The sequence below is a fragment of the Callorhinus ursinus genome, unplaced genomic scaffold (genome assembly GCF_003265705.2).
Source record: "Callorhinus ursinus isolate GAN/ISIS: 27379988/994484 unplaced genomic scaffold, GSC_fseal_2.0 scaffold16, whole genome shotgun sequence".
Classification (NCBI taxonomy): domain Eukaryota; kingdom Metazoa; phylum Chordata; class Mammalia; order Carnivora; family Otariidae; genus Callorhinus; species Callorhinus ursinus.
In genome coordinates this window covers 37,599,191-37,622,615 of record NW_027397078.1, presented here as the reverse complement: position 1 = coordinate 37,622,615, position 23,425 = coordinate 37,599,191, and the positions used below count along the sequence as shown (strand labels likewise).

At 46.8% G+C, this 23,425-nt stretch overlaps 1 protein-coding gene across 7 annotated transcripts in view; it reads left to right on the top strand.

Annotated features, from left to right (window-relative positions):
- TBL1X (transducin beta like 1 X-linked) overlaps nt 1–23,425 on the top strand; it is a 218,500-nt gene that overhangs the window by 67,239 nt on the left and 127,836 nt on the right. For all 7 annotated transcript variants that reach the window (XM_073902128.1, XM_025857892.2, XM_073902127.1 and 4 more), the window contains exon 2: nt 18,947–19,020. The gene's annotated coding sequence lies outside the window, so the exon portion shown is untranslated. The remainder of the gene's footprint in view (nt 1–18,946; nt 19,021–23,425) is intronic.

Here is a 23,425-nt window from a genome sequence, read left to right as displayed (position 1 = left end):
GTCCCCTGGCCTAATAAGTTTCTTAGCAGAAACAACACAGAGAGTGTGTTTTGGACTCAGAAAGACCTTTTCCTCCCGGATGTCCAAGTGTAGCTTTTCCTCACATCCTCTGTGGCCTTGTGGCTGCCTGGGCAGCATCCTGTGTTCTCTCCAGCCCCAGAGCTGGGCTGGCGGGCTCGGCCACCAGGAGATGAGGGCCACCTCTCCTCCCCACGTCAGGGGTCTCCTATGGCAGCCCCCAGCCAGACCCTGCCGGCCACCTGTTTTGTACCCCCTTCATGCTGAGAATGGTTTGCACATTTTTAAATGGTTGGGTGAAAAATATCAAAAGAGGATTATTTCGTGACACGGGAAAATACAAAATTGTGTTCGTAAAATTTCGAAAATGGTCAGTGAAGATTTGGAGGAGATTTTTTCCTTATGTAACCTCTGCATTGCGTAACAGGTATGATGCCTTTTGGCCTTTTGGCTTAAAGCCTACCATGTTTCCTATCTAGCCTTTTCCAGAAATAGTCTGCCAACCCCAGCTCCATAGAATTAGACCTTCCAAACAGATGTCAGAGCTCAAACGTCCCACGCTGGTACAAGGCCACTCAAATTCTTACGTTTTATGAGTAAAAATAAAGGGAATTGTTGGCTCCCTGCTGTACCGCACGGGCCCCCTGGACATAGAGCTCCGTTGTGCCTTGGGCTCACTGTACAGAATTCTTTTTGTGGCTCCTTCAGCTGCCTGTAGTTTCTGAGCATGTGTGGGGGGGGTCCAGCAGGACTCAGACACCTCACGGTCTGGACTGAGTAAGGTGCAACAGCTAGTTCGCTTTGGAATTTTGGAGACAAAGAGTACTGTGACGGCTCCCCTCTGCTCAGGTCCTAAAAGCAGCGTGAAGGACGCTTTCATTTTCTCGGAGCCTCTGCTCGGGGAAGAACGCCCTGGAGGATGGCAGAAACAGATCACACAGCGCTCCGAGAAGGCAGGGCAAAGGGGACAGATGTGGTGCCTTCCCTCACTGTGCCCAGCCTGGACTAGCGCTCTCAGGAATCACTCAGAGCCCCCTTCCCTTCTGATGGTAGTCGCTTTCAAACGGGGCTGTGGGGCTGGGGTCCCACAAATAGTCCTCTTGGATTTGGCCCCAGGGTTCTGTGCCCTCGTCGCAGGGAGAAAGAGACGAAAGCGTGAAAATCCTTTTTGGAGTCGTAGTGAAAAGGAGAAAATGAGAGCTTTGATGTAGACTCTGTTTCCAGCAGTCCATTTGATTCTTTGTCCACAAGCTGAATGAAAATAAACAGTAATTTAGAGGCAGTATTTATGTAAGCTAGAAAAATGTTGGTCAACGGGGAAGATGGAATCTGGGTTAATGCAAGACCACCTCCTGAGCTTTCTCCCTGATTGCGGGCTTCGGTGTAAAGCTAATGAAAGGATGCAGTTTCGGTTTCTGTTAGGCTCTTCAAAATCATCTTGGTAAAATATGGACTTTTTTTTTTTTTGCATGGAAAAACGCAGATTTTTTCATAAGAGCTTATAGTTTAGTCGGAATGTAGGTCAGAAAAGTGTAATGCAGAATTTATTGCATTTTTAAGACCTCTCAAAGAGGGTAATTCTGGTTGTAATTCACAATAATCAGGGAAAGCAGATTGTTCTCGTGTCAGGGACTGTGTATGCCTTAAATAGTTCAGGCCACACTCCGTCTGGGGACTTTGGGTAGCTTAGAGCAGTGATTCTCAACCAGGGGCAGTTGTGTTCCCCAGGGAGCATCTGACAGTGTCTGGAGACACTTTTGGTTGTCACAGCTGGAGAGTGGGGGGAATGTTCCTGGCATTTCATGGGAAGAGACCAGGGATGTTGTTGCTGGACGTCCTATAGTACACAAGACAGCTGCCACCCCAAAGAATGACCTGGCCCCAAACGTAAGTAGTGCTAAAGTTTAAACACTCTGGACTGAAGAATGTCTTAGAGCCTCATTTCTTAAGTTTTTAAATGTGAACTGTGTATGTCGACACACATAAGCGTACACACCTATGCGTGTGCACATGGAACACTGCTTGTTCTGCACACATGATGTGTGCCATGGGACGACGTGTCCCCTAGTATCCACCTTTGCCCAGGGTATTGTAATTTTGGGGCACTGTTGCATATACCATGTTGATGATGTTGGTGACAGTGGTATTAAGACCATAGGGCTTCTTCTGTTCTGCCCAAGGGTCCAAAGTAGAGTTGATACCATATTTTCTTTTGTTTTTTCCTTATAGAGATTTTATTTATTTATTTGACAGAGAGAGACACAGCAAGAGCAGGAACACAAGTAGGGGGAGTGGGAGAGGGAGAAGCAGGCTTCCTGCGGAGCAGGGAGCCCGATGTGGGACTCGATCCCAGGACCCTGGGATCATGACCTGAGCCGAAGGCAGACGCTTAACGACTGAGCCACCCAGGCGCCCGATACCATATTTTCAAAATGTAGTTTATATGTTAGGATTTTTAGTATGGTGTTTTTTGTTTTTTGTTTTTTTTTTTAATTAGCACGAGCATGAGTGGGGGGGAGGGGCAGAGGGAGAAGCAGTCTCCCTGCTCAGATCCTGGGGCTCTCTCCCAGGACCCTGGGATCATGACCTGAGCCTAAGGTAGATGCTTAACCGACTGAGCCACCCAGGTGCCCGTAGTATGGTGTATTTCAACAGAACTTTCGTCTGCACATATAAGTTGGTTAGGTTCTAAGGTTTCCCTTTACAACTTCCTGCTACAAAGATGGGTAAAGAAATAGGGACTCCTTTGCAAACATGGAGCCCCCTGTAAATATGGGGGGAGAATTGTATTGGCACATGATAGTTTTGGGGAATGCTTGTATTCCGGGATGTTGTGGAGAGGGTCTCTCTCCTTGTTTAGCTTTGGATAGGGAGGGTCAAGAAAAAGAGAATAATGGATTCCTGGTACAGACGCTTCATGAGCACATTATGCCAGGCGCTCAGCAGCTTTTGGAGGAGTGGAGCATAGTTTCCCCCCTTGAGAACCTCAGATCTGGTCGGAAGGGCAGGCGAGTACCAACGTCCTCCATTGCTGGGGGCAGAGCTGCGTGGAAGGTGTGGTTGTTACTGGGTGCCTGGTCAGGACCTGCTGGAGATGTGGGTGCCAGGCCCTTCGATGAGGGAGGAGGTGAGGTGTGCAGTGTCCTGGAAGAGGTGGAGCCCTGCCTGGGCGGGCCATGTTGTGCATAGTTTGGCTCCACTTGCCCACGGGTCCTCAGATGGGCCTCCATCTGGGCCCGTAAATCTGTGGTGGCATTTCTTCTGGCTTGGAGATCATACATTTCTAGTTTGGTGTCTTAGGGAAAGGGGGTGGAGGTGTTTGAGGACTGAGCTGACGCTGTAGGCTTTGGGAGGATGTGGAAGATGGCGCTGAGACGCAGCGGAAGACGGAGCAGTCTGGAATTCAGATGCCAGCCTTCACGCTGTGTAGCTCTGTGCTCTTGGGAAAATCATCCGGCCTCAGTCCATTTGTCCATGATTTGGGGATAGTCGTGCATGTGGGGGTTAAATGGATAAGATGTCAGTGTTTGTGTGCCTTCTGAGGTCAGGCTCGCGTGAGGTGGAGCTGGCCAGACTTGCACCCACCTCTGGTTCTTGGTACCAGGCCAGCTTAAACTATTAAGTGTGCAAGGCAGAGCCCACGTGTGCCCACCCCCTCACAGTTGTCTACCAAAGAATGGCTGTGACTGCTGGTCAAAGTCCTAAAACTAGCACTCCCATCTCCAACCTGTTTCTGCTGCCGTCACCACACACTGGATCACGTTTCATCGACTCTGGGTGCTCTTCCCATTTCTTAAGACTGTCCTTGATGGTTGTGGCAGACAGAGCAGGGGTCCTCCAAAGGTGTCCCCATCCTAGTTCTGGGAGTATTGTTTCCAGGATCTTGAGATGGGAAGATCATCCGGCGAGGCCAGAGTCCTCACAGAGGTGCTTCTACGTGGAGGAGAACGGCAGGAGGGTCAGAATCAGAGAGGAAGTGTGTCCACTGAAGCAGAAGTCAGACGGATGGGGGCTCACGCGTCAGAGGGACATGTTCCTTCTGGAGGCTCCAGGGCAGAATCCGTATCCTCACCATGTCCGGCTTCTAGATGCCGCCGTCCCTCTGACCCGCTTTACACGTCTTACTCCGGAACCCAGAGAACAAATCTGTGTTGCGTAAAGCAGCTAAGTGGATGCAGATTTGTTAACCACAGCCATAAGAAACAGATACCGTGGATAAGCCAGCCAGTGGTACAGTCCAGAGTTGAATACGCTGGGCCCAGGGCGTCCAGCTGAGAAGGGGCCACAGATCGGGGTCCAGGACTTCTGCTGGCTCCTTGACGGCCTCTTCTTCCTCTTTCGGTGAGAAACACAGCCTGGCGGTGAGATGGGTCAGCTCTGTATTGTCCTTCTCATTGACCCTACCGGTGTGATGTACGCGGCCAAGATCCACCAGATTGGAATAGGTTCTTTGGAAGAACCTGGGAAAACAATAATGGATCTACAAAATTCTGATACTATAATACTGGTTCAGTCTGAAATAGAAGAGTATATTCAGAGGAATAAGCTGCCGTGAAAGTGGGTGCGTTATAGACACCTTTTTAGCACTGCTGAACTTCATGCTTGTCTGGAAGGAAGCTCTACAACAGGTTCATTAGCTATTGGGCAGTTTTTAAAATATATTTTACTGTCGTTCTTGAAGCTTTTGTCATGTGTCACAACAGAAAATGGAATTTCTTAATCTACTTATATTGAATTTAAAATCCATTTAAACTAGGGCTTCAGGTGTTTGTATTCTTGACTCCTAATAAGCAGATATTCTAGTGAGTTTCATCTTCTGTATTCTGTTGTGACTATAACAAGAAGCATTTTACGTATTTTGGTTTTCATCGCAAAGCAGCTGAAAATTATTTTATGTATAAATGTGACTCGATTCAATATAATTTATTGTTCAGATGTAATTTGAATTAGAAATCCCTTCTATATGCCTCTTACCAAGTTAAATTATGCAATTATGCTTTTGACGTTAGAAGAAATGCACTATTTAAAAACTTTGTATCTCAGCAAATGAAGTTTCCATTTTTTTAAGCATTGGTAGTTGTCTATAGTTTTTTGGTCATATAGTAGCAATATGTTTTATTTAGTATTTATACACACATACATAGATGATCTTTGCTTCAAGGATCTTAAGAGTTTTTTTAAAACACAGTTTTACTGAGGCATAATTTATATAACCACAAAATTCACTTGTACAATTCAGTGATTTTTAGTAAATTCATAGAGTTGTGCAGATATTATCACAATACAATTTTAGAACATTTGTCAGCCCAGAAAGATAGCCTGTGCCCACGGACAGTCCCCCTCTCCCTGCTAAGCCCTAGTGACCACTAGTTTTTGTGTGTCTGTGGATTTCCCTATTCTGGACGTGTCAAATAAATGGAATCCTATAATACGGATCTGTTGTGTCTGATCTGTTTCATTCCGTGCGGTGCTTTCAGAGTTCATCCATGTTGTAGCATGAGTCAATATTTCACTGTTTTTTTATTGTTAAGTGATACTCTCTTGTTATAAATAGACCATAATTTGCTTATCCATTCATCATTTGATGGACATGTGGGCTGTTTCCACTCTTTGGCTATTATGAATAAGCTGCCATGAATGTTTGTTTGTTTCTTTGCAGGTTTTTGGATGAACCTTTGTTTTCATTTTTCTTGGGTGTATTCCCAAGAGTGGAATTGCTTGGCCATATGAGTTCTGTGTTTAACTTTTTGAGGAACTGCCAGAGTGTTTTCCAAAATGGCTGCTACATTTTACAATCCCACCCCTGATGTATGAGCATTCCAGTTTCTCCATATCCTCACCAACGCTTGTTATCATTTCTCAAAGAAATTTTTGAGCTGCTGTTATAACGCCTACAGTGTCACCTGTTGAGTAACTAGGAAATTAGGGATTTTCATTACCTGCTTCAGAGACCACAAGCTCCTTAAAGAAAGGAACTGGGCTGGTCCTCTCTATCTGTGCCTTGTAGTGAGCCTCTCCTAAAGGTTGGTCTCAGTGGATGAGACAGTAAAGGAATTAAAGAATAATTCCCAACAGAGAAAGGAATCGTGGGGCACCACTTGCCCAAGGGCCTGTGGAGCCAGGGCTTGGGCCCAAAAGATGACTTCTGACCGTTGAGTGCTGTTTCTGTGCCATTTGTCCCAGGAGATAAGTTCCCAGACTGAGCGAAGCACTTTTCCAGGTCGTTAATCTTCATTCTGTACTTCTGAAGGCCGTACTGGAAGACTTGCTTGGATTTTTCAGGGACAGGCTGAAGTTTGAAGCATTTGGAGTGAGGGCGGGTTTTTCACACAGAAGCCCTAATGGAGGGAGGACAGTAACACCTCGATTGGTTCTACAGCCTCCCATGGGAGATGCTGTAGAGACCACACTTGGTTGTAATGTAACCGCTCTGAGACCTAGAACTATCTCTCTCTCTCTCTCTCTCTCTTTCTTTCTTTTTTTTTTTAAAGATTATTTGAGAGAGAGAGAGTGCACAAGCAGGTGGAAGGGTAGAGGAAGAGGGAGAAGCAGACTCCCTGCTGAGCCTGGAGCCCGACGAGCGGCTCAATCCCAGGACCCCAAGATCATGACCTGAGCTGAGCCACCAGGTGCCCCTAGAACTATCTCTTGCAGTAATTACAAGGTATATAGTCAGCTGTCTCTAATACAGAATGTTAAATGCCATGAAATTGTATGAATATAGTACAGGGGGAACTCAGGGGCAAGAAAAAGGGTGTATGTGTTTCCTATTGCTGCTGTAACAAGTGACCCACAAACTTCTTGGCTTCAAACAACACCAATGTATTACCTTACAGTTCTGGAGGTCACAAGTCCAAAATGGGTCTTGCTGGACTAAAACTGAGGTGTCTGCAGGGCCACATTGTTTTCTGGAGCTTCTAGAGGAAAATCTTTGTTTTTTGTTTTTGTTTGTTTTTAAATGCCTTTTCCAGCTTCTAGAGGCTGCCTACAATCCTTGGCTCATGACTCCTTCCTTTGTCTTCAAAGCCAACAACAGTTTGATGTTTTCTCACATTCCATCACTCTGATGGGTTGTTTTGCAACTCTCTTCCCCATTTCAAGGAGTCCCCTGATTACATTGGGCATGCTTGTATACTACGGGATCAAGTCTTTTTTTAAGGTCAGATTAGCAGTCTGAATTCCATCAACAACTCTTTATTCCCCCATGTCATGTACCCTAATATGTTCACAGGTTCTGGAGATCAGGATATGCACAACCTGGGTGGGCGGGGCGTTATTCTGCTTACCATAGGTGGCATCTACTTACAGTGTTGTGATAACTTATTCTTGACGGTGGTATTAGCCCTGGCCCCTGCTTTTCTAGCTGCGTACAAACCAGCACTGTAGGCAGCCAATATAAGGAGTGTGGGTTTGTTTTCTGAAGCCGTGTGGTCATCCATTACATATTTTTGAGTCATGAGATACATCAGACCTCTGCTTCAGGAAGATTCATGTGGTTTTGTGGATTTTCAGGGGGAGAGGTCAGGAGGAGGGAAATTGTGTGCAGTCATTCAGAAGCCGGGCCACCAAGTAGGGGATTGGCAGTGCATGTGGAGAGATGCAATGTTAGAGACTCCTAGGGTCGAAATGTTAGGACTTGGCATCTGATTGAGGGAATGTTGGGAGGGGGATTGGCAGAGAGAAAGGATTATGAGTCTGCGGTGGGAGCAGCAGAGTTTTGGGTCTGGGAGTGAAGGGTAACAAAGGGTGGGTCAAAGACATAGTAATGTGAGGCTGGGAAGAAAGTGAAGATTGCATTTGAAATAGTGACCTTCAGGTGCTGGACAGGGACCTAAGTGGCGATAGGAAGTAGGTGGAAGAAATACTGCCTTTGAAATAGAGCTTTAGAGTTACCTGCAAAAAATCTTAAAAAATAATAGGGGCGGGTGCTCCTGGGTGGCTTAGTTGGTTAAGAGTCTGCCTTTGGCTCAGGTCATGGTCTCAGGGTCCTGGGATCGAGCCCCACATTGGGCTCCCCCGCTCTGCTGCTTCTCCCTCAGCCCCTCCCCACCGTTTGTTCTCTCTCTCTCTCAAATAAATAAAATCTTAAAAAAAAGATTACCTGCAAAGAGGGCCGCCATCTTGGATGGTATTTCAAGGGAGCAAAGGTAGAGGAAAAAGATTCAAGAACAGAGCGTTGGGGAATTGCTTATGTTTAATGGATGAGATGATGAAGAGGAACCAGAGAAACAATCTGAGCAAGAGTAGTTATGAAAGAGAAAGAGGTTGACTCATTCAGCACCTGTTTATTGGGTGACTACAACTTGATAGGTACTAAAGAACCATAAACAGATGCAGTTGCTGCCGTAGTAGAGCTTATGGTCCATCTTGATTGCTGTGGCCCCACTCACCTGGACGTGTGGCCATGACATTAGCCAGTGAGGGAGAAATGGTAATGCTGGATGTTCCTGAGGAGTGGGAAGGATGAAGTGCCGTCATTACGTCTGTTGACTTGGTTGATGTTGTTACTGCAAGATAGCAGGTGGAGGAAGCTTCCTTTGACCATTGACGTGGTTCTAACCAAGGGCCCTTCCCACCCACTTGGCCGTATTAGGACCTCCAGGTTTAATAACTCCATGTTTATTTTTTTTAAAGATTTCATTTATTCATTTGATGAAGAGAGAGACAGCGAAAGAGGGAACACAGGCAGGGGGAGTGGGAGAGGGAGAAGCAGGCTTCCCGTGGAGCAGGGAGCCCGATGCGGGGCTCGATCCCAGGACCCCGGGATCATGACCTGAGCCGAAGGCAGACGCTTAACGACTGAGCCACCCAGGCGCCCCAGTCCATGTTTCTTTAGACAGAAAGCTGTGCCTGGGACTTTGGCATTCCTGGTTTGTCATTCTGGAGCCTAGGCCATCTCCATTGCTGACTTGTCTCTAAGATCTAGAGTCGTCCCATAATGTATTGTCCATATTGGGACACTTTTGAGAGTGAAAGGCAGCACTGTTCATAATTACCTTGAAAGAACAGGGATCAACCAGCATCGTCTCGAGCACAAAGACGAGTGAATATGTTGCTGTCCTGAAATAAGTCCTATTTAAATCATGACATTTTTCCTGAAATTTGCAAAGAAGTTTTAATGCCAGATGTTCTGTAATTATTTCCTGGTTCACGTGGGAGCGTGTTCATACACACTGCGGGCATTGCTTATGGACTGTGGTCGGTCTCACGCGTACTGCCGTTCTGCAGGTGCATGTAGACCCTGCGGTGACTGATGGAAGCACAAATAATCTGAGAGGCATCATTGAACTTACTGCCATTATGTAGTCTTGCCATGAGGTATTTCTTCCTTAAACATTAGTGCAGCTTTTTCTTTTTACGTCGGTGGCCCGGTTTTTTTTTCACACATAAGAGATGGTTCTCCTTATTTATTGAGGCATTGCTTAAAATAGCAAGGAGTTGAGTGCAATGGTGACAAAAGTTTATTTAGCCCTTACAGTGAGTTACTAGGCAACTGTTAAAAATGATATTCTACAACTGGTATATTTATTGGCATTGAAATGTGTTTACAATATACTGTAGTGTGTTGCTGGGACCCCAGGAGACCCACAGCCCAATTGGGACTCTGAGCGCCTCTCAAATGTATCCTGAGAGTCCTACGGGCTGTGGGGAGATGTGTGCGCTGCCACCGTGTTGTTTATCCACTCAGACTTGACTTGCTTACCTATGCTTCGGGGTTGTGCGGTTACCTCATGTTAAAAACTCTTGTAAGAAGTGGCCCAATGAAACGTGTCCTGGACCCCATTTACTGAGAACAGAGTTGTATGGAGCCCACAGTTTCCCCTCTGGGGCCCATGGGAGAAATTGTGCACGTGTATCCACTCTAGAGGCTGTGTTTTTAATTATGTTCTTCACTTTTTGGATACCAACTTCTGCTCCTATTTGTCTCTTTACATAGATGGCTAGGAAACTCAGAATCCGATTTTAGTTCCCTTGCAACTGATCTAAGTTGTGTCCGCTCGTGGGCTTTGCATATGGTCCTCATCTCCCAGCAACAGCTCATCCTTGGTGCCCTGATTTCGCCAGCTATTTTATTGTCGCTCGTGTGTGTGTCTGTGTGTGTGTGTTTGGAATCCACTTCAAGTCCTTTTTCCTTTTTCCTGGTGGAGGATGACTACGTATTTTAGTGAATGAGTACAGTGTGGTTTCTTGGACGTTGTTGGCTCACAATAGCTTTTCAATTCTCGTGTGTTAGTGGCATCTTTTTTTAATCTGGTTGCTTCCTGCTGAAGTACATCGAGACAGAGTATATTTCTAAATTTAGTATGATGGAGACTCGGGCAAAAGCAGCTGAAAAGCAGACCCTAGGTAAAGCTTTCTAGGCCTTTCTAGTCTCTGTCAAATCACTTTATGAGAGAAAGATTGATAACAATTAGCAACGCTCTGGAGTCATTTTCCTGGGGGGAAAAAAACCTCACACTATTTTAAAAAAATAAATTCTTTGGCTTGAAGCTACATTGAATGGAGCAGAAATTCTTTCTCTGTCTCCGCCAGTGTGGTGGAGCAGTTTCCTGTACTCTCTGTTGGAAACGGGACCTTGGAGCCCTGAATAGAGTCTCCATAACTTGTTGAAAAGCAGGAAGTGAAAATGAGGTTACGGAAATAAAAGTTCTTAAACGTCTCCCACTAAACAAGTGTAAGGAATTAGCTCAGAGGGGCGCCTGGGTGGCTCAGACGGTTAAGTGCCTGACTCCTGATTTCCACTCAGGTCATGATCCTCAGGGTCGTGAGATCGAGTCCCGCCTTGGGCTCTGCACTCAGCGAGGAGCCTGCTGGAGATTCTTTCTCTCCCCTTCCCCCACCTGTGAGCACTCCCTCTCTCTCTCACAAATAAATCAGTAATTCTTTTATTATTTTTTTAAAAGGTTTTATTTGACAGAGGGAGAGACAGCGACAGAGGGAACACAAGCAGGGGGAGTGGGAGAGGGAGAAGCAGGCTCCCCGCCAAGCAGGGAGCCCAATGCTAGGGCTCGATCCCAGGACCCTGGGACCATGACCTGAGCCAAAGGCAGACGTTTAACGACTGAGCCACCCAGGCGCCCCTAAATAAATCTTTTAAAAAAACACTCAGTGCAGAAAGAATCGCTGTTTCTCTGGGAAGGAAAGATTGGGAACAGCTTCTTGGGATCAATTACGAGCCCCAGCTGCTCTCTGTTAATAACCGCGAATACTGATGGCCTCTGACAGCCAGGGCCTGCGCTGCGTATTCTGCATGTAACGGCTCAGAGGTCATCGTCCGGGGCTGCACATCTCCTTAGTGACAAGGCTGTGAGCTGATTACCTCACGTACGGACCACAGTGACAAGAGCGGTTTTGGCCTGTACTTGCCTGGTGTCGTCCGCTGTGTGCCAGGGAGGGTTCTCTGCTCTTCCCATGTATGAATGAATGGTGGTGTGTTCTCCTAAGGTCATTATGAGGGTTCAGTTAGTTGTCCCCACTGCACGGAGAGGGACCTGGGGGCATGAGGATCCCTGGCCCCAGGTTGCACACACAACTGGCAAGGGGCACCTGGCGATTCTCGCAGAGCCCTCTGGCCCCAGCGTCCATGCGATTGAGAATCGCTGGTCTAAACACTTGGGGGCAGGAGTCACCCTCAGTATAAACTGCAACAGGATTCCTAGTGGCCCCCTTCTCCAAACTGTTGAATTGCACACTTGAAAAAAATTCCACGGTTGCCTGGATGGCTCAGTTGGATAAGCGTGTGACTCTTGATTTCAGGGTTGTGACTTCAAGCCCCGTGTTGGGTGTAGAGATTACTTAAATAAAAACTCTTTTAAAAAAAATTGCATTTTTGGAAAAGCCTGGCGTTTAAAAGTCATTTTGAAAGGCCTCTGTTTCCAAAGGGGTATGGATTAGAAACTTGAGTATTTGGGGGGTTTGCCTCTGCCATTCAACTTCTTTCAATATAGGGAAACTAGTGTGTTTGTCTAAGAGTGTTGGGTGTTTTTAGTCTTAGTTTTTCATTTGAATTTTTAGGTTGTCTTCCTGATGTCCTGAATGTGGAGGTGACACTTGAAGCATTGTGCTTTGTGAATAGGAAGAGGTGTGTGCATGTGCTTTTGAGTGTGCGTGTGCCGCACGTGTCTTAATACTTTGTTGTTTAATTACCTGATCGTTGACATTGGTGTCCCAAATTTTGAGGTGTTTATGTAAGCAAATAATTGAATTTAATTATCTTACAAAAGGGATTGGCTTGCAGCATTGTTAACTGAAACCGAAGACAGTATAATTGACCTTTCCAGGTGAGTGGGGGAGAGCATGTGTTTGGCAAAGGATAGAAACTGAAATGTGAACACCAGGATCATATGGTGTTCAGAAACTTTTATCATAATTTCAGCGAATAGATAATGTGCTTGACAATTACATTTAAAATTATGCTTAATGCTCACTGCAAAATGTGGAGATGGTGCTTTGGGAGATGAGGAAGAGATTAATTGGGCTTCTTTTAACCTCACGATGCACTATGTCACCTATAAACAAAGAACTGATTGGAGTCACGTGAGGATTACATGCATACAGTTTGGTGGTGTATCTGTGGGGAGAGATTCAAGTCACTGTTGATGGACACTTTGCTGAATAAGGAAGATGTTATTAATGTGTCTTTTAAATGTGGTTATTTTTCTCACTAAAGATTAGTTTCATGCCATTAAATAAAATTTATCCTTCTAATTTAAATAATAAATGCTTAGAAACAAATACGGTGTGACTGATAGCCTATTAAAATTTGCTGTGGGTTTGTTTTTTTTTCCCCCGTTGGTATTGGCTCTAGAGGGATTATATAATTATAAACCCAATTGGGTCATGTCATTACCTTATCTTATATCAGATTTTCATGTGACAAACCATATCTTGGTCTTTCTGTGTGGAATCTGTTTGGTATATCATAGTGTGAGCCAGGAACCCATTTTTCATTTGTTGTGAGTGGAATATGGTTGACTCTACTGGTGTAGGGTAGTGGGTAGATGATACATGTGTCTAACCATACGCATTCAGATACATCAGTATGAGTTTAGAAGCATTGATTTCCAAGCCTGGAAATCTTTTTATTAGCATCATAATAGATTTAAAAAGAAATCAAGTTTATATAAGCATCTTGTTTGGTGTCCGTTTTTCTCCTTTCTGAGTAGTTCATACTTTTATGCTGAACTTGTAAAACCTACAAATACAATAAAATGTCCTGTTTTGCAGGAATGAATGGATATTAAATGACTTATGTGAAGAATAGATGAAGAGAATGTGTTTCCCACATTGATGCTTAAATAAAAAATGATTTCCCCTGAACATTTATTTCCCTATTTCCACAGTGCTAATATGTTTCTTTCTTTTTTAGAGTTGAAAAAACAATAATGACTTTCTTTTGGCTTTGCGCCTGCCCTTAGTTTGTTTTCAGTGCGCACCTGTGACCTGCCTGCCGTATGGTGGGCCCTAAGCTTTAAAGAAAATGGCTCCCAGTGATTGAGGTGAAACAATAGGCTGATTGGCTTTGGCTTGGGTGCCCAGAACTTTTGTGATTTTGTTTTTGCAGTTTTGGCTTTTGCGGTTCTGGTTTCTGTCATGGTCATATTGTTCATAGACTGTCTGGGTAACAATTTGTTATGTTTGTGATATTTATTGAATGAGTAAATGAGTGAATGAATGCCCAGAGACTGCCCTGGTATGCCTTTTTGGTGTCTATCCCCTACAGCATCCACTGTACAGAAGAATAGGTTCTTCAAGTTCTTATGAGGAATTCCTGGAAGCCATGAGGAATGAAGTCCTAGAATCTCATATTGAAAATAGTAGTGGTGAGGATTTAGAAATTCCATTCCATTTCTTCTTCTGAACACTTTTTCTTCTGAACATCTTAATATCTTCTGATGTTTAATATCCTGTTAGAGTTGTGCTATAGGCACTGCCTCTCCTTTTTTTTTTCCCCCATTTGTCATAGTCTTTAGATTTGCATTAGTATGGTAACCAATGCCCACATGTGACTACTTATACTTAAATTAATTAAAATTAAATAAAATTTAAAAGCCAGTTCCTCAGTTGCACTAGTCAAACATTTCGGGAGCTTTGTAACTGCATGCAGCTGATGGATACCTTATTGGTCAGTGAAGGCATAGTGAAGAAAGTTTTATTACGTAGATGGGAGATGGTTATTCAGATTTTTGTCTAATAGGTATTCCAAGGACAAGACGCTGGAAAAAACATCTTAAATCTGAAGAAGAGAGAAATTTCATACCAGGTGACTAGAACAGAGAATAAAAAGCATATAAAAATTATTACGCAAAAGCTCATTGTGTCATTTTGGAATATCAGAGATAAAGGCAGTATATAAGCACTATCCTGGATTTAAAGGTCATGTAAAGAATCTGGAATCAAAATGATATCAGATTTCTTTAACGGCAGCATTGGAAGTTGTAAGAATTCTATGCAAATAATTTTCACTCAGAATTTAAAGTCATTCTTCTACTAGTTAACTAAGGGTAGAATAATCTAGAGAATGTGTCCCACTGAAATGAGAGAGTAAACCAAGAAAGGGGAGATTTGGGATCCTAGAAACAAAGAGACAGAATGTATTCTCACGATGTTGTGGTTTCAAGGTGGCATGAACTCTATAGCAGGCCTAATGCTGACAACTACAGGCTGGAACAGAGACAAGAAATTTCAGAAGGTGGGGCGCCTGGGTGGCTCAGTCGTTAAGCGTCTGCCTTTGGCTCAGGGTCATGATCCCAGGGTCCTGGGATCAAGCCCTGCATCGGGTTCCCCGCTCCTCAGGAAGCCTGCTTTTCCCTCTCCCACTCCCCCTTCTTGTGTTCCCTCTCTTGCTGTGTCTCTCTCTGTCAAATAAAATCTTCAAAAAAAAAAAAAAAAAAAAAGAAATTTCAGAAGGTCTGTTGTGTGTATATTTGGGAGATGTAGGAGTGATTGAGGGGGAAACCCATAGAGCTGAGAATCTTGATCATGTGAAAAATTGAATCAAAGGATTGTGGACAATGCTGGAAGAATTACCAAAGGATGGATGTGTGTGTGTGTGTGTGTGTGTGTGTGTGTGTGTGTGTGTGTGTGAGAGAGAGAGAGAGAGAGAGAGAGAGAAAACTAAGGAAATAAAAACAGATGCAATTAGTAACCCCAGGAAAACAAAAAGGTTGCATAAGAAAGGAATCATAGCATATTATATTGCTTGCTTAGCAGTGCCCATTCTGTTGTCAAAATAATATCTGTCAGATACAGATTTAACCAAAAACTATGGTTACACTACTGGGAAAATGTGGTAGGGTTAGCATAGGATTGAGGAGGGAATTTAAAAAACCAAAATTCTCACCTATATGTGAGAAAATCAAATAAGTAATACCTAAAGCTGATAGGGAATATTACAAGGTTATTTAGAAGCATGGAAGTCATACTGAGGATCACTGCCAGCAAAACAAACAGTTCTGCGATTTGAGAATGGCTGCTGTGGGCCGTAGAATTGGGGATAGATGGTGCTATAAAACGCTTGTAAGTGAAAAGAGGAGTCTTTTGCCTCACCTGTATTTTACTTTTTAAAACAATGTACATGCATTACCTTGAAAAGAATAAAAGTGGTTTGGAGCATGAAAGCATATAGGATGTATCTCCCGTAAAATTACAGAAATTTTAGTACGGTCGCCCTTGGCAGTATCGGTACTTGGGCCAGATAATTTTTTGCCTCAGGAGGGCTGTGCCGTGTGCCGCATCCCCGGCTTTACTAGATGCCAGCAGCGTTCCTCCTCCAGCCTGACAACTAAAAATGTCTCCAGACATTGCCCAGTGTCCCCTGAAAGACGGCCCCATTTGAGAACCACTGATTTAAGGGATTTAAAATCTGTTACTGAATGAATCATCGCCATACATAAAAATGCTATTCAGTACTGGTGTAAATGCAGGAAACAACAGCTTCATTACACAGAACTTGAACCTCATAGCAAATGAAGTGTTCAGAATTCTCGGGTTCCTCATGCCAGTACCCGGCTTAGGCCCTGGCTCTTGGCCCAGTTAATTCAGGGCTCACTAAAAAAAGAAAGGACTCAGGAGGAAATTGCAGCTTCTCTGTTATGCTCAGTGGTTTCTGAAAACATATTTTGGATTTTTTGCGTTGTTTTCATGATGGTACAACTTGAATTTCTCTGGCGTGCAAATGTTAATCATTATGGCAATTTTGGGAAAATATTGCTGCCTTTGGATATATTTCTGTGGTCAGTTGGCTGCAGGACAGATGGATGCATACATTCCTTCTCCCTCCCTCCCCCAGCATCCTTGTGCACGTTCTTGGTTCAGTTCTTTGCAAGGGTTTTCCCTTAGAATTTACAAAGGAAGTCAACAGGAAAATGGTTCCTCAGATTTTTTGATGTGGATGAAACCTCATAAATAATTTAATACCCTCATTTCACAGCTGAGGACTCTCTGGTCCAGAGAGAGTTTCTTATAATTAATTAGAAGCAGAGTGAGGCCTGTACATCTGCCCTTCTTTTTCTCCCCCTAATTTTTTTTTTCTTTTTTAATATGATAGCATTAAAGGTCATACTACTGGTGGGGCATGAAGAGGGAAGGGGGGCTAGGGCAGTGGGTCAGGCATCTGTCTGGCAAGTTGTGCCCACATTTTCACACAGTTTGGGACTCTGAGCACTGTGTGCCAGGAGCACGAGCCCTTGTTGAGTTTAGAGAGAGAGAAAGGTGGCTGGCCGGCCCAACTGTGGGGCCCCCTGGCTCCTGCTTGGGAGGAACGGTGCAGGTTGTCTGGTATTTTGGAGTCGCCCCTGCTGGGAGTGTGCTGTCTGCAGGGCCAGCTTCCCCGGGTGGCCTCCTCTTCCCTCTGCTGGACGGGGCACTGGACGGGGCGCCCATGCTGTCCACTGCCCAGCGTCCTGGCACTGGGCTGCACCCATCCCCTTTCCTGAGCACCCTGAGAGCATCACCTGACGTTTCTAGAAACCTCTGCCCTCTTGCCTGCCTTTGTTGCCTCCAGCACCGCTCAAGCTGCAGCTCCCTTCTCTTCCTTGTCGCCTGACTTCGTGGGCCAACAGGAATGCTGCCGCCTCCATGAAGCCTCTCTAGATTTCTTCCATGCAGTGGGGGTGGGAAGAGAAGACAGTGTGGTTTTTTGTCATCCTGTCATCTGCCCTCCTCCTTGTCATCCATATCAGTGGCCATTATTTGCTGGTCATTCCATGATTTTCGAGAGATGTCTGTCCCTAGAAGCCAGGGATACTGCACCACCCTGGGTTTCCTCCTACCTCTCCGCACGCCCCTGTCTCATTGACCTCTCATTCTTCTCTCAGCCTTCCATCCTGGGCTTGCATTCTTCAGACCAGGGGTTCTCTGCAGGGCGTTTGTGCCCCCCAGGGGATACCTGGTAACCTCTGGGGTCAGTTTGGTTATCACAGCAAAGGGGGCGAATGTGTGGATTGCTACCAGCATCTAGGGGATGGAGCCCAGGGATGCCGCTCAGTGGGCCGTGCAGCCCCCACAACAGAGTTACCCGATTCGCAGGGTCAGCAGCGCCCAGGGTGGGAAACTCTGCTTTGGGCATGTTCCCATTCAGGCCCGTAGCTTTTGAAGATCATGGTTATGGGATGACTTCCAGACTTAACTGTGCAACCGTGACCTCTCCCGATTGCCCGGACTGGTGTCCTTCACTACCTAGTTAGTAGTCCCTTGCTTACATCTCAGGAAATGGCACCACCTTCCAAATTGTTGCTTAAGCCCTGAAGCTAGAAGTCACACTGGGTTCTTCCCTCCCCTTCCCATCACACATGCCTCCCCCCACCCCGCCGTGAGTTCTCTAGGTCAGAATGTCTTAGAACCCTGTACACTGTCTGCCTTTTGTGCTCGTCTTTCCTGCCAGCACTGTTCCAGTCACTGGTGGTTCTCTGTTGAGCAAGAGCTTCTTTGGATTTTGTTCTGAGCATGACAGGAGGCCCCAAAGGCTTTTTTTTTTTTTTTTAAATCGCTGGATGATCAGATTTTCTTTTCTCATTAACTCTGGTGCTGGGTGAAGAATAAGGTGTAGTGGGCCCTGAGTAGGATCAAACTCCTTTCCGTGAGCTGTGAGGTCTTCTTTGACCCGGGACCTGCTATTACTCACTTCTGCTGCCCAGCACTAGCCTTCCTCCCTCCCTTTTGCCAAGGTCACTCTCACCTCAGGACATTTGCACTTGCTGTGTCTGCATTGTGGCCTCTCTCGCCCCCATTCAGACGCTCCCTCCTCAAAGAGTGCTGCCCCAGGCCCCAGAGTAAGTAAACTCCTTGCCCCTGGTCACTTTCTCTTCCACCACCACCAACTGGAGTTTCAGTAGTTCTGTCGTATGAAGTGATCTCGCTCTGCGTTTGCTTTCTAGTTTATGGTCCCTGCTCTTCCATCACCAGGTTCCCCGCTTTTCCCTGCCGGGATGGGTATGTGTTCCACAAGCCCAGGCACTCTGAGTCCCTAATACTGGAACAGCACCGAGCGCCGTTTGCATTTTCCGCAAGACTTGAACAAGCCTTTGTCAGTAGAAACTTACTTAGTTGGGTTGAATTTAGAAATACATGTGTTTAAAAACAAACAAACAAAAAAAAAATACCTGTGTTTTCACTTACCATGCTTTAGGAGGGTAGAGGAAAGTGTCTCGTAAGAGCTGAGTGGATTTTCCAGTTTTCGACATTCCCTGGTGATAGGATCATAATTGCTTGTGAGATAGCAAAACTTTTGACCAGATTTGCATGCTTTAACTGGGGAGTGAAGCCGGGGACTCAGTGATGGTGGCTGGGCACCGTCTGACCTAGGGATTATTTCGGTTTTGTCGTATCCCTAATTCAGATATCTCCTGGCCTGTGCAACGGTTGACGGTGTACCTCAAGAAGTTTTCATGGACCCTTTGGCCTGACTTTGGTTATTTTTCATTAACAGGTAACTGAAGACAGAAAAGAGGCCTGGAAATAAACCCTCGAAGGAAGAAGGGATTTGCCTACATTTGGCTCTGAGTAAGTGAAATTGTAAAATGATTTCTTATTATGTAATAAATATCTTGTCAACCTCTTCATATTTTCTGTGCTTAAAAATTAAACGTTACTGTATTGGCTCTAAGTACTGGAAATGGTGATTTCTCAAGATTTCTTGTAACAGGTAATTTTGCTAGCAAGAAAATGCTGTGTGTCTGCCTAACACCCTTCTTTTTCGTTGAGCTTCTGGAAGTCAGAGATTTTAGGAAAGAGAAATGGTGATGATTATTTAAAATCTGTATGCTTTGGAGAGAAGTATCATTTGTCATGTTGTTTCCCATATGCATTTGAGGCCCTTCTTTGTCCTTAGAAGGCTGAGTCATAACCAGCAAGGGCTTTTGACTTTCTGTCTGGCGCACGCTCCGCTCCTCTTGTTTGTTCTTCTTAGTATGTGTGTGGAGAACGACAGGCCACCGTGTAACCACTTGTGGACCAGCCAGGATTTTCCAGAACCACCTTGTTGGGGCACCCTCCTGAGGCAGCACGGCCTGGGACAGAGGCCCCTGCAGACAACGTTTTCCTTCGTTCTTAGCCCTCCCTGAGCTGTTGATAGAGCAGAGCCAGTCCAGAGTCACGTAGAACAGGCCTTCTGGGGTCTGGAGCTCTTCTCTGTGTGCTGTATTGCACCCGGTTCCGATGCCCTCTCAAGTCAAGAACTTCCTTTTCAGAGCGCTTGGTTTGAGAGATCGTCCATCTCTGGGATGACTGTTCGTTCAGTGTGTCATTTCCGGAGCATTGTGGAGTATACAGAGGTGTGTGAAATGTGTCTTGTTTTGGGGGGTAAGGCATTTCAAATGCACGTAGTTGGGGGCGCGGCAGAAGGCCTTGGTGGGAATGGGTGTTCCATGCATGGTGTAGACGTTCCCTGCTGAGGGAATTCTGAGCAACGCTCTTTTTTTAAATTTAATTTATTTTTTTGGAAGATTTTACTTATTATTTGAGAGAGAGAGAGACCATGAGCAGGGGGAGGAGCAGAGGGAGAGGGAGAAGCAGACTCCCTGCTGAGCAGGGAGCCCGATGTGGGACTTGATGCGGGACTTGATCCTGGGACTGCGAAATATCATGACCTGAGCCAAAGGCAGATGCGTAAGCGACTGAGCCACCCAGGCGCCCCTGAATTCTGAGCAAGGCTCTTAACAGCATGTGGCAGAGTAGCCGAAGAAGGAGGGACCTTCCTTTTGGAAGGGAGACTCCAGATGGGTTTGGCGGTGGGTGGGATATCGATAGATGTTGAAGACTAGGTGGGGGACTGACTCTATGGGCAAAGGTCAGGAGCCAGGAACAACAAAGCTTTTTTTTTTTTTTTTTTTTTTTTTAAAGATTTTATTTATTTGACAGAGAGCACAAGCAGGGGGAGCGGCAGGCAGAAGGAGAGGGAGAAGCAGGCTCCCCGCTGAGCAGGGAGCCCGACACAGGACTCGATCCCAGGACCCTGGGATCACCACCTGAGCTGAAGGTGGACGCTTAACTGACTGAGCCACCCAGGCGTCCCCCCCCCCTTTTTTTTGAGTAGGGAAAGTTGATAAAGCAGCCTGGTGGCCTTGAACGGGGTGGTGGGGGAGCAGAAAGGGCCTACGGGAAGGGCAAGGACTGTGGACTGGACCGTGCCTACACTGTGCTCTAAGGAGCTTTTGATCCTTTAGCGTTAGAGCTGCCATCTTTCACCGGCCTGGACGTACCCGAGGACTTCAGGCCCATCAGTAATGGAGGGACTATCTGTAGATCGAGAGGGCACCAGAGGTGACTCTTATAACCAACCCGCATGGGGCAGAAAGAACAGTAAATTGTGACAAGGTAGCCCTAATGCACACGTGTGCCAGATGTTGCTGGGTTTTGGTAACGCTTTCCCTGAGCTGGTTCATAGAGGGGACCGTCGCTCACTGGACGTGTGCTGTGGAGCGGTCCTCGCTCTGCTCACGGAGTTGTGCTCCTGCCCCCGCGGTGTGAGTCCTTCTGTCAGAGCCCTACGTGGACCGTTTGTCAGAGTTGAGTCACCCCCTCCTCTGGCCTCCCCCGGTCCCGGACAAGCACCGGTCTACTTCCCGTGCCTACAGGCTTGCCCGTTCCCGGGCGTTTCGTGGGAACAGCGTCGTGCGGTGTGCGTCCTTTTTGGCTTCTGTTACTCAGCATAGTGTTGTCACGGTCCCTCCTGTGTGGTAGGACGTGTCTGCGTATCATTCTTTTTTCTTGCCAAATACTATTCCATTGTATGAATAGGCCACATTTTGTGTATCTGCTCATCAGTCAGTCATTTTGAAAGCTTCTATTCCGAAGTGATGTTGGACTCGCAAAAAGTGGCAGAAATAGTCCCGGGAGTCCCAGAGTACCCCTCCCCCACTTCCCTGTAACGAGAGCATCTCCCATCACGATCCCGAGACCCTGTGCTATATCACAAGGGGGAAATTGATGCTGGCCCTGTGGACTCCCATGCAGACCGTCTGTGGATCTCACCAGTGTTCATGTGCACTCGTGTGTGCGTGCTTGTGCTTGCGTGCACGTGCACAGGTGTATCACACATATACGTTCATGCAGTTTGCAGACGCCACGCAATACGTCCTGTAGTTCACGGGTCATGCAGTTTGCAGACGCACACCGTTTACATCACCAGCACGGCTCCTCATGACACTCCTTTAGGTCACCCTCTGCAACTCCTGGCAGCCACTGGGCTCTCCGTCTCTAGAATTCTGTCATTTCGAGAATGTTACGTAAATGGAATCATACGGCACCTGGCCTTTGGAGACTGCCTTTATTCACTCAGCCTGAAGCCCTTGAGATCCATCCCGGTGGTGGGTGTCAGCGGCTCGTGCCTTTTGAATGCCGAGCTGTATACCGCTGTCTGGGTGTACCAGAGCTTAGTTATCCATTCACGAGTTCAGGGGCCTTCGGGATCTTTCCAGCTGGGGGCTAGTACAAGTAGAGCTGCCGTGCACAGGTTTTGGTGTGGACCAGATGCTGTTTTAAGTCCCCAGTTTGTGCCTCAGGTAGTCCTGGGAGATCACTGCCATTGTTGGGGTCCATTGACCAGACACAGAAAGGGCACAGCGAGGCTGTGGGGCTCCTGGGCTCCCGTGGGGGAGTGGGCGGCTGGAACGGACTCCAGCTGGCTGAAACCCCACCCGAGCTGCCGTGTTTGGAGGGTACAGCAGTAGTGCTGGGCCTCTCTGGCATCAAGACCCTGCTGACGGATGGAGGGTGAGACCCCCCTGGCCACATGGAAGGAGCTGGGCGCCGAATCGTGCCACTGGGGATGATTGCCTTTGTGGACAGACAGACAGCTGCCGTGCAAGGAGCAGAGCCCAGTCACCATCGAGCTGCTTCCCCGTTGGGGTACCGCTGTGAATGGGGACGAGGTGGCTCAAGGAGGCAGCCTCCAGTTCTGTCCGCAGGGGCGCCAGCAGGAAGCCCTGGGGCTGTTGTTCGCTGGCAGGCGATTGGTCTCAGACCCCCGGGCTCCATCGGGGCACATGCCCCGCCGATTGCTGCAGAGAACCACCTGGCTGCGCTCTCCAGAGACCAGCCATGCGGCCATGCTGTTTCCAGGAGCTGCCTTCAGAGGGACCTGCTTGTCCCTCCCCCGGGGGGGGCGGGGGTGCGGTTAGTGAATCGAAATAGTGAAAGGTGCGGTGCCCTTTTCCTCGGCGTGGCTGTTCTGTTCCCGTGAGGACAGAAGGAGAGGCACGCGGGGGGGGGGGCTTGAGGCAGCCATCTCTGGTCTCACCTCTTGTTTTCATCACCCACGCCCTCTGGGGCCTCCAGAAGTTGCTTAGCACCTTTGAGTCTCAGTCTTCTCTGTACAGTGGGAAGTTAGTCCCTACTTCGCAGTCCTTTGGCACGAGACACGAAACTGCCCAGTGTCTTGTAGAGTCCGTGTGCATTCCCGCTTCTCTCTCCTACGTCTTGTCTTCTCCTTCCCATCCACAGCCTGGACGTGATTCAGAACCCTGAAATACTCAGTGTTTGCTTTTGGGCTGTATGCTGTTTGCCCAGTGTGGAGGGAGGGAGGGAGCGTGTGCGTCTGTGTGTGTGTGTTGTGTGGCTCATTCTAAACACTTGCCGTCTGCTTTCTCATTCATCTCTGACTGCCGTCCTTTTTGGGGTCTAAGTCACAAGGTGGGTGACCAGTTCTCACCCATTGCTCTTTATTCGTTCAATCCAGGAAGGGTTGAAGGGCATGAATGATCCAGGTACTTGTAATAAAAGGGAGCCATGGCTCAGAAGTGGAGCGTTGGAGCCTGAAGGATTGGTTTAGTGTTAGAGTTGATGAGGACTGGACATTGTAATAGGGACAAGACAGGGACTCTGGTGTATCTCAGCTGGGCGGTGCGCCCTGTCACAGACCAACCCCGTTCCGGGGCTTTCATACTAACTGGGTAAACGTGGTGCCCCA